Source organism: Coregonus lavaretus (assembly GCF_964263955.1).
Source record: "Coregonus lavaretus genome assembly, chromosome: 3".
Taxonomy (NCBI): Eukaryota; Metazoa; Chordata; class Actinopteri; order Salmoniformes; family Salmonidae; genus Coregonus; species Coregonus lavaretus.
Genome location: NC_139990.1, coordinates 77,585,617 through 77,603,251, shown reverse-complemented (window position 1 = coordinate 77,603,251; position 17,635 = coordinate 77,585,617). Strand labels below are relative to the sequence as shown.

The window sequence follows — 17,635 nt, the reverse complement described above, 5'->3', positions numbered from 1 at the left end:
GGGCTGAGGTGTGTCAGGTAGTCTAGTATCGCTGGGCTGAGGTGTGTCAGGTAGTCTAGTATCGCTGGGCTGAGATGTGTGTCTAGTATCGCTGGGCTGAGATGTGTGTCAGGTAGTCTAGTATCGCTGGGCTGAGGTGTATCAGGTAGTCTAGTATCGCTGGGCTGAGATGTGTGTCTAGTATCGCTGGGCTGAGATGTGTGTCTAGTATCGCTGGGCTGAGATGTGTGTCTAGTATCGCTGGGCTGAGATGTGTGTCTAGTATCGCTGGGCTGAGATGTGTGTCTAGTATCGCTGGGCTGAGAGGTGTCAGGTAGTCTAGTATCGCTGGGCTGAGATGTGTGTCTAGTATCGCTGGGCTGAGAGGTGTCAGGTAGTCTAGTATCGCTGGGCTGAGATGTGTCAGGTAGTCTAGTATCGCTGGGCTGAGATGTGTGTCTAGTATCGCTGGGCTGAGATGTGTGTCAGGTACCAGATTGATTTTAGTCTTTGTAGCTCCTTTACGTTGCACGTAGCACCGGAATCCAGTTGACATTGTGCTGTTTGTTGTGTAATTTGCTGCTGTGTCCCTCTACAGCCGCAATGGATTTTGTTTTGAAAGCGGCATAAGTACACCCCCGATGTGATCAGTGTTGCCAACTTACCGACTTTGTCGCTATATTTAGCGAGTTTTCAGACCCCTCTAGCCACACATTTTCAAAAAAGCGACCAGCGACAAATCTAGCGACTTTTTCTGGTGTTATTGGAGACTTTTGGAGACTCTGACGTGAAAGCACGTATCGTTCTTACTCTTCTCAACGAGCAGCGGGTGCCGTGGGCCCCGTCCCAAAGCACTCACAGGCGGCCCAGTCTTCGCGCAGCAGTCCCTCCCAGCTGCAGTCAGAGCAGGAGATGTTCACCCCTCCGCTTCCAGACTGCAAATGAATCGCACATGCGGGAAGCCGCCGCTAGCTGATCGGATGTAAATGTAGGGTGTATTTGACTCACTTTTTGTCTCTCCCACGACGTTATTCCTCTCTCCTACAGCGTCCATCGCAATTACATGCACATGGCAAATTATGCAAATTAGGCGATGAGGAGAACTAAATATATTTAAATAGTGGAGTAAGGTGGTGTAATTAAATTATTATTGTAATTTTTTTTTTTATTTTTTTTTTTTGTTAGATGGTAGGGTATATATATATATATATTTATTTATTTTTTAAGCAAAGGGAGTTGTACTCCAGTGCAGCCGTTAAACCTCATCGAAGAAGAAGCAACAGTCGACTGTAACTTTTGTAAAGCCACATGCTTTGTGGTCTGTTGAAGTGTTTTCTAACTTTTGTAAAGCCACATGCTTTGTGGTCTGTTGAAGTGTTTTCTAACTTTTGTAAAGCCACATGCTTTGTGGTCTGTTGACGTGTTTTCTAACTTTTGTAAAGCCACATGCTTTGTGGTCTGTTGAAGTGTTTTCTAACTTTTGTAAAGCCACATGCTTTGTGGTCTGTTGAAGTGTTTTCTAACTTTTGTAAAGCCACATGCTTTGTGGTCTGTTGACGTGTTTTCTAACTTTTGTAAAGCCACATGCTTTGTGGTCTGTTGAAGTGTTTTCTAACTTTTGTAAAGCCACATGCTTTGTGGTCTGTTGAAGTGTTTTCTAACTTTTGTAAAGCCACATGCTTTGTGGTCTGTTGAAGTGTTTTCTAACTTTTGTAAAGCCACATGCTTTGTGGTCTGTTGGCGTGTTTTCTAACTTTTGTAAAGCCACATGCTTTGTGGTCTGTTGGCGTGTTTTCTAACTTTTGTAAAGCCACATGCTTTGTGGTCTGTTGGCGTGTTTTCTAACTTTTGTAAAGCCACATGCTTTGTGGTCTGTTGGCGTGTTTTCTAACTTTTGTAAAGCCACATGCTTTGTGGTCTGTTGGCGTGTTTTCTAAGCAGTTGGCTCTTTGACGAAGACGTGTCGCGGTCCATCTACAGGGACTTTCGGACGTTTTCAGAATTTCAACTGGTGAGTCTTGATCAGTTTTCTTCGGGCTAGCTAACATTAGCACGCAGTTCATTTTAACTTTGTCAACCAGCTAGAAAATAGCGTTGTCAATAACAGTATTTTATTTGGCAACAGTCAAACACAGGTAACTATGTTTCTCTTCCATGATAACTCACAGTCTTGAGGATTGATTTTTAAAAACTAGCTGGTTATTACATAACGTTACTAGCTAGCTGGCTAATTAAAGAATGTTAACGTTAGCTAGCTATGCTTGTTATATCCATTTAATGAACACATTGTTCTAAGCCTCTCTTTATTTATTGATTATGTAATATGAATTGGGTAAGTTACACCAGAAATGGTTAGCTAACAGGTTGTATGACTGGCTGTTTAGTGTGAGCACTGTAGCTAGCTAGCCACATTAAAGGATGTAAATAACGAGTGTATTCAGGCCATCCGACCTCATATCCATTATACTAACAGGTGACTGGAAAGTTATTCACATATCTCTTACAAAGTTGGCAGTGCTGTAAAGTCAAAATACGTTGAAGTACTACTTGGCTAAGTCGTTTATGGGTGTATCTGTACTTTAATTCAACTTTTACTCCACTACATTCCTAAAGAAAATAATGTACTTTTGACTCCATACGTTTTCCCTGACACCCAAAACTACTCCTTACATTTTGAATGCTTAGCAGGACAAGAAAATGGTCCAACTCCTGCAATTATCACGAAAACGTCCCTGGTCAGCCCTAATGCCTCTGATCTGGCGGATTCACTAAACACAAATGTTTCATTTGTGAACGATGTTGGAGTGTGCTCCTGGCTATCTGTAAATAAATAGAAAATCGTGCCGACATGTTTGCTTAATATAAGGAATGTGAAATTATTTATACTTTTACTTTTGATACTTAAGTACATTTAAAACCAAATACTTTAAGACTTTTACTCGAGTAGTATTTTACTGGGTGACTAACTTTTATTTGAGTAATTTTCTAGTAAGGTATCTTTTACTTTTACTCAAGTATGACAATTAGGGACTTTTTCCACCACTGCAGGTTGTTGGTTGCTGTTCGAGCGTTGGATGCACATGATTTGATGATAACCTGTTCAAGTAAAACTGGGGTTGTCTGCAAAGATGACAACCACTGGGCCTTTTAATTTGGGCTAATCTCCTTCCCGGACACTTCCGCACAATTAGCCTGGGGACAAGGTTATAGTCAATATAATAGATCCTCTTTGGTTCTAGCTAGCTTCATGCATAATATGCCATGCAGTTCCGTAGTGTTGTCCCACCTGGTTGTCTGTCTACTTCCAAGCAGATGGAGACAGTAGGGACTGGGATGGTTCATGTTGATTATTTAACAGGAGCATTTAAAGGGATGCATCCCAAATAGCATGCTATTCCCTATTTAGTGCACTACTTTTGACCAGGCTCTGGTCTAAAGTAGTGAACTATATATATATATATAATAGGGTGCCACCTGGGACGCTGCCAAGGTCTCACCTCGGTGTGTTGTGGTACTGCTGAATGCTGCCAGATCTCCCCCCCTCATCGTGGTACTGCTGAATGCTGCCAGATATCCCCCCCCCCTCATCTCTGTTTCTCCGTTTCATTTCATTACAGACACACAGATGACCAGCCATCTGCTCCACGACACCAGTCAGCTACAGTGGTACCCCTCCTGTCACCTCTAAGCAGCGTCACCACGCGGCTAAACTAGTAGAGGTGTGTTCTGTTGGGCTTGTAATGGGGCATCAAGACACGATAGGCTCACCTGTCTTTTCTTGACGTTCCTGGGGTTGGTCGGTGCTCTCTGCTCTGTCCTCTGTCCTCCTGTCGTAGCCTGACGGGGGTTATTGGTAACGGACTCATCAGTCTGCCTGACGTAACACACTAGTCATGTAATAGGGCAGGGATCCAGGTCAATAGGTCACAGTCAGACCTACAGGCCCAGCTGACCTGGACCTCGCTGTATCACTCACTGGCCAAGTCCCAAATGGCACCCTATTCACTGTTTATAGGGCACTACTTTAGACCAGGACCCAATGGCACCCTATCCCCTAAATCAGTGGTATTCAAAGTCGGTGTTGCGGGGGAACTGCAAAAAATATAGTGCAGATTATTGTATGGGACAATATACAAAAGTTTTTGAGAAATGGAGTAAATGTATTTATTGGTTTCTTTTCATTCTGATGTGATGAAAATGCAATACATTGAAGTTATTGGTGGATGAAAAATTAATTTTAAAAAATGGGTCCCCGCTGAAAAAGTTTGAATACCACTGCATTTTACATTTACATTTTAGCCATTTAGCAGACGCTCTTATCCAGAGCGACTTACAGTTAGTGAGTGCATACATTATTTTTTCATTTTTTCAAACTGGCCCCCCATGGGAATCGAACCCACAACCCTGGCATTGCAAACGCCATGCTCTACCAACTGAGCTACATCCCTGCCGGCCATTCCCTCCCCTACCCTGGACGACGCTGGGCCAATTGTGCGCCGCCCCCTATATAGTGCACTATTTTTAACCAGGGTCCTATGGGCCCTAGTGCACTAAATAGAGACTAGGGTGCCATTTCAGACACACTCACTCACTCAGTCGCTCTCACAAAACCAGACAATAATGTAATTATTGATGTTTCAAAGAACAGCTAGAACTCACCTCCACCAAACTTTACAGTTGGCACTATGCATTGGGGCAGGTAGCGTTGTCCTGGCATCCGCCAAACCCAGATTCGTCCGTCGGACTGCCAGATGGTGACGCGTGATTCATCACTCCAGAGAACGCGTTTCCACTGCTCCAGAGTCCAATGGCAGCGAGCTTTACACCACTCCAGCCGACGCTTGGCATTATGCATGGTGATCTTAGGCTTGTGTGCGGATGCTCTGCCATGGAAACCCGTTTCATGAAGCTCCCAATGAACAGTTATTGTGCTGACGTTTGGAAATCTGTAGTGAGTGTTGCAACCGAGGACTGATTATTTTTACGCGCTTCAGCACTCGCCGATCCCATTCTGTTAGGTTGTGTGGCCTACCACTTCGCAGCTGAGCCGTTGTTGCTCCTAGACGTTTCCACTTCCCAATAACAGCACTTACAGTTGACCGGGGCAGCTCTAGCAGGGCAGAAATTTTGATAAACTGACTTGTTGGAAAGGTGGCATCCTATGACGGTGCCACATTGAGTAACTGAGCTCTTCAGTAAGGCCATTCTACTCCCAATGTTTGTGTATAGAGATTGCATGGCTGTTTGCTCGATTTTATACACCTGTCAGCAACGGGTGTGGCTGAAATAGCTGAATCCACTAATTTGAAGGGGTGTCCACATACGTTTGTGTATATATAGTGTAGAACTCACATCATACTGTATCAGAGAACACAGCTAGAACTCCCATCATACTGTATCAGCAAGAGATGAGATACCTCATCAAACATCAGAATATTGCCTGACTCACTGAGGCAGAAGTCAATCAAAGTGTAGCCGATACGTATTGTATTACCAATATGGATTGTATTCATTTTCAGCCAACCATGGTCATTTCTGAACCAGGACAGCTGAGGAATAAGGTGTGACTCTTCCTCCACCAGGTGCTGTTGTCAGTAACATCCAGGTGAGCTAACTTGTGGATGAGGGAGGAGACATTTTACATTTACATTTGAGTCATTTAGCAGACGCTCTTATCCAGAGCGACTTACAGTTAGTGAGTGCATACATTTTACATACTGGGATACCACTTACCTGACCCACCAGACTCACCTGCAGGACAGACGGAGCCCCGCCCCAGAGCAGACACAACTCACCTGGACAGAAGACCCAGAACAGAGACAGCTCACCTGGACAGAAGACCCAGAACAGAGACAACTCCCCTGGACAGAAGACCCAGAACAGAGACAACTCACCTGGACAGAAGACCCAGAGCAGAGACAACTCACCTGGACAGAAGACCCAGAGCAGAGACAACTCACCTGGACAGAAGACCCAGAGCAGAGACAACTCACCTGGACAGAAGACACAACTCACCTGAACAGAAGACCCAGAGCAGACACAGCTCACCTGAACAGAAGACCCAGAACAGACACCACTTACCTGGACAGAAGACCCAGAACAGACACCACTTACCTGGACAGAAGACCCAGAACAGACACCACTTACCTGGACAGAAGACCCAGAACAGACACCACTTACCTGGACAGAAGACCCAGAACAGAGACCACTCACCTGGACAGAAGACCCAGAACAGAGACAACTCACCTGGACAGAAGACCCAGAACAGAGACAACTCACCTGGACAGAAGACCCAGAACAGAGACAACTCACCTGGACAGAAGACCCAGAGCAGACACAGCTCACCTGGACAGAAGACCCAGAGCAGACACAACTCACCTGCAGTCCCAGAGAAGACACAGCTCACCTGCAGTCCCAGAGAAGTCACAGCTCACCTGCAGTCCCAGAGCAGCGGATCCTCCTGTCCTGAAGGTATCCCAGGGTTCCACCAGGTAAGGAACAGACACACAGATCTGTTAGCCAAACCCACAGGTTGGTGGTTATCTCTCCTCTGTTAGCCAAACCCACAGGTTGGTGGTTATCTCTCCTCTGTTAGCCAAACCCACAGGTTGGTGGTTATCTCTCCTCTGTTAGCCAAACCCACAGGTTGGTGGTTATCTCTCCTCTGTTAGCCAAACCCACAGGTTGGTGGTTATCTCTCCTCTGTTAGCCAAACCCACAGGTTGGTGGTTATCTCTCCTCTAAGCCTCTAGTACTTTGCTTTTAGAAATATATTCTGAAGCTGTTTGTTATTATTGTGTATATGCTGGACATTGTATTCCACTGTGCTCTTTAAACCCATCAGCCTGTTGTCCTGAGCTATAACCAGCTCTAGACTTCATCATTTAGGTTACCCATCAGCCTGTTGTCCTGAGCTATAACCAGCTCTAGACTTCATCATTTAGGTTACCCATCAGCCTGTTGTCCTGAGCTATAACCAGCTCTAGACTTCATCATTTAGGTTACCCATCAGCCTGTTGTCCTGAGCTATAACCAGCTCTAGACTTCATCATTTAGGTTACCCATCAGCCTGTTGTCCTGAGCTATAACCAGCTCTAGACTTCATCATTTAGGTTACCCATCAGCCTGTTGTCCTGAGCTATAACCAGCTCTAGACTTCATCATTTAGGTTACCCATCAGCCTGTTGTCCTGAGCTATAACCAGCTCTAGACTTCATCATTTAGGTTACCCATCAGCCTGTTGTCCTGAGCTATAACCAGCTCTAGACTGGACCTCTTAGCAGAACAGTGTGAGAGACCGGGACACTGGCTGACATCAAAGCACCGCATAGTGTAACAAGGATCTGGGGCAGATTAAAGCTAGTCTAGTTACTGGTGGAACAAGGATCTGGGGCAGATCATTTTGTAGCATTTTTGTTTTGTTTATATTTTATATTTTACTGGGCTGATGGTGCCTGCATCCGATGGTCAGCCTCAGCGGAGGGAGAGAGCAGCAGGCTGAGGGTCGGCCTCTCAACAGCCCTCCGCTCTCCCTTTCCTCCAGTGACACCGACCAAATAGGGACACCATCCTCCAGCTGACGGTGTCCCTATTTCTGCCTCATGCACAAATTCAGAGAAAGTGAAATTCCTTGATATTAACCCAGGCTGCTAATAACAATGAAAGCCTATCGATCCACTTTCCTCCTCATTCGTTACCGCCGAGTGGAAGAAGGAAGAAAGTACATTTTATGGCTTATAAAAGTGTTGAAGACAGTGTTGACAGCGCTGAGTAAGAACTTTAAACATGTAAAAACACTCACTCGTAAAAACAGAAGCTGTATTCGTTGACAGTCTCTCTCTAGTCGTGGTTTTAAAAACGTTTTGAAATCTCACAGTTTCAAATTTGCTGTAGCTTTTTTTTTTTTTGCCTGCTACGTTACTGCAGACACGGTAATCTGAGCCATCCGATTGGCCAGCACTTGATCTGCTCTCCGGGCCCGCCAGGAAGGCGTAGTTTGTACCTTCAGACACATAAAATGGGAACAGTTGGCCTACCCGGCGCGCAGGGCAGCTGAATCAGGTGCACCTACCGCCGACAGCCAGAAATAGGATCGCAAGGCTTTACCAGTCGATGGCGATGGACCAGTTGGTGACCACTGCTCCTATAGGATCTAGCGGTAGCAGCACATACATCCAGAACTTTCTGAAGCTTTCACTTCTCTCTGACATTCTCTATTAGCCACAGAGCTCTCGCTGCTTAGCAACAGCCACCAGACAGAGTTCCATCCACCGGAGTGCCATCCATGCGTGCAGTTATGAACTTCTCCTTGTGTTATTGTTTGTGTAATAAGCATATAGGCTAGTCCTGCTGTGGCAATGATCACACTGGGCTTTCAGAGGTTCCTTCTCAGGCTCTGTAGACTAGTCTTTAGTTAAAGGGCTGAGTACCGATTTAAAAAGAAGAGTTGATAGGTCAGAAGGACAAGCAGAATAGAAATGGTACTTAGGTTATGTGTGAAGTATCAGGAAAAGTATGCCGCAAATATTACAGCGTACTTCATGCCTGAATATAATCATCCAGTAGTTCAACTAATCATGGATGTTTCGTCACAATATTGTTTTGGACTGATGCCCGACTGAGCATTCTACTCAATGCATCGTCAATGAGTGCTGATGAAGATTTCATCAAAAGTGTATTACAGTGGCTTGGAAATACAATGACATTCAAAAGGAGGCAAATGATGAATAGGAAAACCTTTTGTCGTCATTTTGATGTCACCAATCAGGCCTTTTATGGGAGAGTGGCCAGACGGTAAAAAGCACATGACAGCCCGCTTGGAGTTTGCCAAAAAAGGCACCTGAAGACTCTCAGACCATGAGAAACAAGATTCTCTGGTCTGAGGAAACCAAGATTAAACTCTTTGGCCTGAATGCCAAGCGTCACGTCTGGAGGAAACCTGGCACCATCCCTACGGTGAAGCATGGTGGTGGCAGCATCATGCTGTGGGGATGTTTTTCAGCGGCAGGAACTGGGAGACTAGTCAGGATCGGGGGAAAGATGAACGGAGCAAAGTACAGAGAGATCCTTGATGAAAACCTGCTCCAGAGCACTCAGGACCTCAGACTGGGGCGAAGGTTCACCTTCCAACAGGACAATGACCCTAAGCACACAGCCAAGACAACGCAGGAGTGGTTTCGGGACAAGTCTCTGTCCTTAAGTGGCCCAGCCAGAGCCCAGATTTGAACACAATCTAACATCTCTGGAGAGACCTGAAAATAGCTGTGCAGCGACGCTCCCCATCCAACCTGACAGAGCTTGAGAGGATCTGCAGAGAAGAATGGGAGAAACTCCCCAAATGCAGGTGTGCCAAGCTTGTAGCGTCATACCCAAGAAGACTTGAGGCTGTAATCGCTGCCAAAGGCGCTTCAACAAAGTACTGATAAAGGGTCTGAATACTTATGTAAATGTGATATTTCCGTTTTTTAATTGTAATACATTTGGAAAAAAATTCTAAAAACCTGTTTTTGCTTTGTCATTATGGGGTATCGTGTGTAGATTGATGGGAAAAAAACGATTTAATCAATTTTAGAATACGGCTGTAATGTAACAAAATGTGGAAAAAGTCAAGGTGTCTGAATACTTTCCGAATGCACTGTAACGTTAGCTAGCTAGCTAAGATTGAAGGGAGACCACCCGATTTTTAGCTAGCTAACGTTAGTATTTCTAGCTATTTTTGACAAACTTTGCTAGCTAATTACATTGCCATCTGTCTAAAGTGAATTTGACGACATGATAATGCTGGGAAAGTTGTTTCCTATTACAGTAAATATTTGACTACTTTAGCAATGTCATGGTATTTCCAGGCACTATAGTGTAATTTAGACTAAACAGTAGTTACCTCCGTCCAGAATGACTGGGCTTATCGCCACGTTAGGGCACCACTATGGCTGGGCTTATCGCCACGTTAGGGCACCACTATGACTGGGCTTATCGCCACGTTAGGGCACCACTATGGCTGGTCTTATCGCCACATTAGGGCACCACTATGGCTGGGCTTATCGCCACGTTAGGGCACCACTATGACTGGTCTTATCGCCACGTTAGGGCACCACTATGACTGGGCTTATCGCCACGTTAGGGCACCACTATGGCTGGTCTTATCGCCACGTTAGGGCACCACTATGACTGGGCTTATCGCCACGTTAGGGCACCACTATGGCTGGTCTTATCGCCACGTTAGGGCACCACTATGGCTGGTCTTATCGCCATGTTAGGGCACCACTATGACTGGGCTTATCGCCACGTTAGGGCACCACTATGGCTGGGCTTATCGCCATGTTAGGGCACCACTATGGCTGGCCTTATCGCCACGTTAGGGCACCACTATGACTGGGCTTATCGCCACGTTAGGGCACCACTATGGCTGGTCTTATCGCCATGTTAGGGCACCACTATGGCTGGGCTTATCGCCACGTTAGGGCACCACTATGACTGGGCTTATCGCCACGTTAGGGCACCACTATGGCTGGGCTTATCGCCATGTTAGGGCACCACTATGGCTGGGCTTATCGCCACGTTAGGGCACCACTATGGCTGGGCTTATCGCCACGTTAGGGCACCACTATGACTGGGCTTATCGCCATGTTAGGGCACCACTATGGCTGGTCTTATCGCCATGTTAGGGCACCACTATGACTGGCCTTATCGCCATGTTAGGGCACCACTATGGCTGGTCTTATCGCCACGTTAGGGCACCACTATGGCTGGGCTTATCGCCACGTTAGGGCACCACTATGACTGGGCTTATCGCCACGTTAGGGCACCACTATGACTGGGCTTATCGCCACGTTAGGGCACCACTATGACTGGGCTTATCGCCATGTTAGGGCACCACTATGGCTGGGCTTATCGCCATGTTAGGGCACCACTATGACTGGCCTTATCGCCATGTTAGGGCACCACTATGGCTGGTCTTATCGCCACGTTAGGGCACCACTATGGCTGGGCTTATCGCCACGTTAGGGCACCACTATGGCTGGGCTTATCGCCATGTTAGGGCACCACTATGGCAGCGCCGGCAGAGGGCGGCTTGAGAACGTTCATAACAATGGCAAGACGCGACTGAGTGACGGCGGCGCAACCTATGAACAGGATAATGAAAACATCCATGCCTGTCATGATGTGTGCAGTGTGTACAGTAATGATCAGTAACACGTTGGGAGAGCAGGCAGGTGGCAGGTTGGGAGAGCAGGCAGGTGGCAGGTTGGGAGAGCAGGCCGGTGGCAGGTTGGGAGAGCAGGCTGGTGGCAGGTTGGGAGAGCAGGCAGGTGGCAGGTTGGGAGAGCAGGCAGGTGGCAGGTTGGGAGAGCAGGAAGGTGGCAGGTTGGGAGAGCAGGCAGGTGGCAGGTTGGGAGAGCAGGCAGGTGGCAGGTTGGGAGAGCAGGTTGGGAGAGCAGGCAGGTGGCAGGTTGGGAGAGCAGGCAGGTTGGGAGAGCAGGCAGGTGGCAGGTTGGGAGAGCAGGCAGGTGGCAGGTTGGGAGAGCAGGCAGGTGGCAGGTTGGGAGAGCAGATTGGGAGAGCAGGCAGGTGGCAGGTTGGGAGAGCAGGCAGGTTGGGAGAGCAGGCAGGTGGCAGGTTGGGAGAGCAGGCAGGTGGCAGGTTGGGAGAGCAGGCAGGTGGCAGGTTGGGAGAGCAGACAGGTGGCAGGTTGGGAGAGCAGGCAGGTGGCAGGTTGGGAGAGCAGGCAGGTTGGGAGAGCAGGCAGGTGGCAGGTTGGGAGAGCAGGTGGGTGGCAGGTTGGGAGAGCAGGCAGGTGGCAGGTTGGGAGAGCAGGCAGGTGGCAGGTTGGGAGAGCAGGCAGGTTGGGAGAGCAGGCAGGTGGCAGGTTGGGAGAGCAGGCAGGTGGCAGGTTGGGAGAGCAGGTGGGTGGCAGGTTGGGAGAGCAGGCAGGTGGCAGGTTGGGAGAGCAGGCAGGTGGCAGGTTGGGAGAGCAGGCAGGTTGGGAGAGCAGGCAGGTGGCAGGTTGGGAGAGCAGGCAGGTGGCAGGTTGGGAGAGCAGGCAGGTGGCAGGTTGGGAGAGCAGGCAGGTGGCAGGTTGGGAGAGCAGGCAGGTGGCAGGTTGGGAGAGCAGGCAGGTGGCAGGTTGGGAGAGCAGGCAGGTGGCAGGTTGGGAGAGCAGGCAGGTGGCAGGTTGGGAGAGCAGGCAGGTGGCAGGTTGGGAGAGCAGGCAGGTGGCAGGTTGGGAGAGCAGGCAGGTTGGGAGAGCAGGCAGGTGGCAGGTTGGGAGAGCAGGCAGGTGGCAGGTTGGGAGAGCAGATTGGGAGAGCAGGCAGGTGGCAGGTTGGGAGAGCAGGCAGGTTGGGAGAGCAGGCAGGTGGCAGGTTGGGAGAGCAGGCAGGTGGCAGGTTGGGAGAGCAGGCAGGTGGCAGGTTGGGAGAGCAGACAGGTGGCAGGTTGGGAGAGCAGGCAGGTGGCAGGTTGGGAGAGCAGGCAGGTGGCAGGTTGGGAGAGCAGGTGGGTGGCAGGTTGGGAGAGCAGGCAGGTGGCAGGTTGGGAGAGCAGGCAGGTTGGGAGAGCAGGCAGGTGGCAGGTTGGGAGAGCAGGCAGGTGGCAGGTTGGGAGAGCAGGTGGGTGGCAGGTTGGGAGAGCAGGCAGGTGGCAGGTTGGGAGAGCAGGCAGGTTGGGAGAGCAGGCAGGTGGCAGGTTGGGAGAGCAGGCAGGTGGCAGGTTGGGAGAGCAGGCAGGTGGCAGGTTGGGAGAGCAGGCAGGTGGCAGGTTGGGAGAGCAGGTAGGTGGCAGGTTGGGAGAGCAGGCAGGTGGCAGGTTGGGAGAGCAGGCAGGTGGCAGGTTGGGAGAGCAGGCAGGTGGCAGGTTGGGAGAGCAGGTGGGTGGCAGGTTGGGAGAGCAGGCAGGTGGCAGGTTGGGAGAGCAGGCAGGTGGCAGGTTGGGAGAGCAGGCAGGTGGCAGGTTGGGAGAGCAGACTGAAACCCTGATGTGATGCTACCGGACGGACGGAACAAACCCTAATGTTCACCCCAGTAAAGCCACAGTGGGAAGGAGTAAATAGATGAAATGATAGTGGCTGGGAGGGTGGTGTTCCTGGCAGGGCTAGACTGTAGCTGTATCCCAACTGCCACCCTATTCCCTACACAGTGCTCTACTGGCTCCAGTCAAATCTAGTGCACTATATAGGGAATAGGGTGCTATTTGGGATGCAGGCTGTGTTTCTGCCGGCCTCTTGGTGACATCCCATACAACAGCTGCTTAGCATCACTAGGAGGCCTGTGAAGCCTGGTCAGGCCTTTGCCCTGAGACTGCAGCCTCTCCCATGCGCGCACACACACCGCAGCATTTAAAGACTCTTAAAATGCTGCAGAGAGCCGAGGTCGAAGGCTTAAAGCCATCAGATTCCATCTCCCCATCTCTCCATATACAGTATGATAGCTGCTGTCTGGTGGTGAGTGCTTTGAGTTCACTGTTCTGGAACAGACCAGGGGTGGGCAAACTACGCCTGCAGGCCGCATTTCAATCGGCTGGCAGGCCGGATGCCAGGGATTTTGTGAAAAATAAAGTTTTTAATTTGAAATCCAAATGTGGCCCTCGAGCCCAGAAGTTGTCCCATCCCTAGACTAGACCATAATACCAAAAAGACAGGACTTTGATTGATGTATAGACAGAAGATGTAGTGGCTGCACAACAGGCTGTGGCTTCACATGTGCTTGGCTAGGACCATGAGGGTCCGTGGCCTGAAGCTTGGCTAGGACCATGAGGGTCCGTGGCCTGACGCTTGGCTAGGACCATGAGGGTCCGTGGCCTGACGCTTGGCTAGGACCATGAGGGTCCGTGGCCTGAAGCTTGGCTAGGACCATGAGGGTCCAGGCCTGAAGCTTGGCTAGGACCATGAGGGTCCGTGGCCTGAAGCTTGGCTAGGACCATGAGGGTCCGTGGCCTGAAGCTTGGCTAGGACCATGAGGGTCCAGGCCTGGAATGAACACAAGGATCTTCACAGTATGCTGTTTGGAGTGCAGCCTGTGACTCTGAGCCAAGTGAGTTTCCAGAAGCGTTCTCTTACTGTATCTGATGAGCTGAGGAACACGTATCACTGTCTCCTTTCCTCTACTGGAGATGGATGTTCTGTTCTCAGAACATGAGCCGTTGGTTTTAGAAAGGTTGTCTTGTAATTGTGCCGGGTTTTTGTTAGAATGTTTTCTCTGTAACCTCCCTGTCTGGAGAACTGAAGGTAATAACTGAAGAAAAGAGAACGTCTTTCTCTGTCGTGAATCATGCCGACACTCGCATTTTTTGATGCTCCATACTGTACATTATATCCAGTGGACCACATGGAGAGGAGGAGAACTGACAGCAGCCTGGAGCGCGGGATCCAGGAGGGGGTGCTGGTGAGTGGGAGGAGAATCGTGACAGCCGGTCTGCCGCAAGTAATATGGAGAGAGAGAAAGGAGATGGATAGAGACCGGATGGGAGAGAGATGGAGGAAGAGCGAGGGGAAGAGAGAAGGAATGAGATTGAAAGAGGGCAGACGTAGGAGTGCATGCAGAATCCGGCACGCATTGCCAAGCTGAGGCCCATCCAGTCTACACGACTGGTGTCTCCTATCCTCTCCAATAGAAACCTTCCTGACAGAGTGGTGATCTAGTAATATGTGATAGGTGGGACCCTGAGTAGCCAGACGAGCTACAGGAAGGAGCCATACAGTAGATGGTCAGCTGAAGACGTCACACAGTGAGACACCAAATATCTACCCCAGGGAGGGACTGGAGGACTCCTGATACAGTTGAAGTCTGATGTTTACATACACTTAGGTTGGAGTCAATATCAAACTTTATTTTTTTTCAACCACTCCACAAATTTATTGTTAACAAACTATAGTTTTGGCAAGTCGGTTAGGACATCTTCTTTGTGCATGACACAAGTCATTTTTCCAACAGACCAGCTCTGTCAGGAGGAATGGGCCAAAATTCACCCAACTTATTGTGGGGAGCTTGTGGAAGGCTACCCGAAATTGTTTGACCCAAGTTAAACATTTTAAAGGCAATGCTACCAAATAATTGACTGTATCTAAACTTCTGACCCACTGGGAATGTGATGAAAGAAATAAAAGCTGAAATAAATCATTCTCTCTACTATTATTCTGACATTTCACATTCTTAAAATAAAGTGGTGATCCTAACTGACCTAAGACAAGGAATTTTTACTAGGATTATATGTCTGGAATTGTGAAAAACTGAGTTTAAATGTATTTGGCTAAGGTGTATGTAAACTTCTGACTTCAGCAGTATCTTCTCATACTAACACCCCAGAGAGGGACTGGGGGAGTCCTGATATCCTATTCTGCAATCTCTAGTCATGATGTCTTTTAGAAGTAATCAGTGATTTGTTGCGGTGTTATAAAGGGCTGGAACTCTTCTGATTCTTGTTATTGCAGCGATAATGTTGTCAGTTCATCTCTCTCTATCTCCGGGTCATTTGAAGCTCTGATTGGCTGTCTTCTCCTGCTCCTACCTGTCACATGCACACCGTGCGTTACCATGGTATCTGTTGGTTCAGAGGTAGTCTGGTCTGTCCTCTGTTAGACTATAGACCGCCAGGTTTGAACGATCATACCGCCCCACAAAGGAAGAACATTTAGTGAATTGTTTTCCGTAGGCAGAACATTAGTTATGATGGAACTTTCTACCACTGGCCACAACATGATTGTCTTAATCAAGGAGTACATTTGAAGTGAAATGATTTAGTTTCTTAGCAGTTAGTTATTACCAGGAGATATCGCGCTGCAGACCAGCCCCCCACAGCTACATACCAGGAGATATCGCGCTGCAGACCAGCCCCCACAGATACATACCAGGAGATATCGCGCTGCAGACCAGCCCCCACAGATACATACCAGGAGATATGCAGCTAACGGGGTAGAAAACAGCATCTGAAATGGCACCCTATTCCCTATATAGTGCACTAGTTTTGTCCAGAGCCCATGAGGCCCATGTCTATTTCTATGGTAGAATCAGCCACCCCAGGCTCCACCCCCAGGCTCCACCCCAAGGCTCCTCAGTCATCACACCTCAGGGAGCAGGGAGATATGCTATGGATCACCTCAGGGAGCAGGGAGATATGCTATGGATCACCTCAGGGAGCAGGGAGATATGCTATGGATCACCTCAGGGAGCAGGGAGATATGCTATGGATCACCGGTGCTGTGTCCTGCCGTCATTAGAGGTTCCTAGGAGACTAGGGATCAGTTTTACCCATCACCATAGGAACAACGCAAGGATGTTTATCATTTCTGCGACCCTGGGATTCTTTATGATTGAAGAGAGAGCGAGACCTAGGAGCCGTTGTTGTATTTATATCTTATTAAACTAAACACTTTAACAATGTATAATGTAATAAACCTGAGCTGCTGCTGTCACTGTGTTTTACTGGTGTCCAGAGATCAAGACATATATAATGGTGGACGTCCCAAAAGCACCCTATTCCCTATGTAGTGCACTACTTTAGACCAGAACCCTACATAGGGAATAGGGTGCCATTTTGTGTCCACGGCTATATATAGCAGTGAATGAGCTGTAATCTCTACAGTAAGCTTTATTCTGAATCAACTGTAATCTCTACAGTAACCTTTATTCTGAATCAGCTGTAATCTCTACAGTAACCTTTATTCTGAATCAACTGTAATCTCTACAGTAACCTTTATTTTGAATCAACTGTAATCTCTACAGTAACCTTTATTCTGAATCAGCTGTAATCTCTACAGTAACCTTTTCTGAATCAGCTGTAATCTCTACAGTAACCTTTATTCTGAATCAGCTGTAATCTCGGCAGTAACCTTTATTCTCTACAGTAACCTTTAATCTGAATCAACTGTAATCTCTACAGTAACCTTTTCTGAATCAGCTGTAATCTCTACAGAACCTTTATTCTGAATCAGCGGTAATCTCTACAGTAACCTTTATTCTGAATCAGATGTGCTTGTAGTTTGTAATAGTTTTCAAGCCCTGCCACATCCGACGAGCGTCAGAGCCGGTGTAGTACGATTCAATCTTAGTCCTGTATTGACTCTTTGCCTGTTTGATGGTTCGTCGGAGGGCATAGTGGGATTTCTTATAAGCGTCCGGGTTAGAGTCCCACTCCTTGAAAGCGGCAGCTCTACCCTTTAGCTCAGTGCGGATGTTTCCTGTAATCCATGGCTTCTGGTTGGGGTATGTACGTACGGTCACTGTGGGGACGACATCATCGATGCACTTATTGATGAAGCCAGTGACTGATGTGGTGTACTCCTCAATGCTATCTGAAGAATCCCGGAACATGTTCCAGTCTGTGCTAGCAAAACAGTCCAATAGCTTAGCATCTGCGTCATCTGACCATTTCCTTATTAACTGAGTCACTGGTGCTTTCTGCTTTAGTTTTTGCTTATAAGCAGGAATCAGGAGGATAGAGTTATGGTCAGATTTGCCAAATGGAGGGCGAGGGAGAGCTTTGTATGCGTCTCTGTGTGTGGAGTAAAGGTGGTCTAGAGTTTTTTTTCCTCTGGTTGCACATTTAACATGCTGGTAGAAATTAGGTAAAACGGATTTAAGTTTCCCTGCACTAAAGTCCCCGGCCACTAGGAGCGCTGCCTCTGGATTAGCGTTTTCCTGTTGATTTATGGCCTTATACAGCT

General features: G+C 48.2%; 1 protein-coding gene across 1 annotated transcript in view; it reads left to right on the top strand.

Annotated features, from left to right (window-relative positions):
• The first annotated feature begins 1,818 nt into the window (after positions 1-1,818).
• ncalda (neurocalcin delta a) overlaps positions 1,819-17,635 on the top strand; it is an 84,452-nt gene continuing 68,635 nt past the window's right edge. The window contains exons 1-4 of the mRNA XM_084158207.1: positions 1,819-1,990; positions 3,597-3,698; positions 5,499-5,584; positions 5,725-6,470. The gene's annotated coding sequence lies outside the window, so the exon portion shown is untranslated. The remainder of the gene's footprint in view (positions 1,991-3,596; positions 3,699-5,498; positions 5,585-5,724; positions 6,471-17,635) is intronic.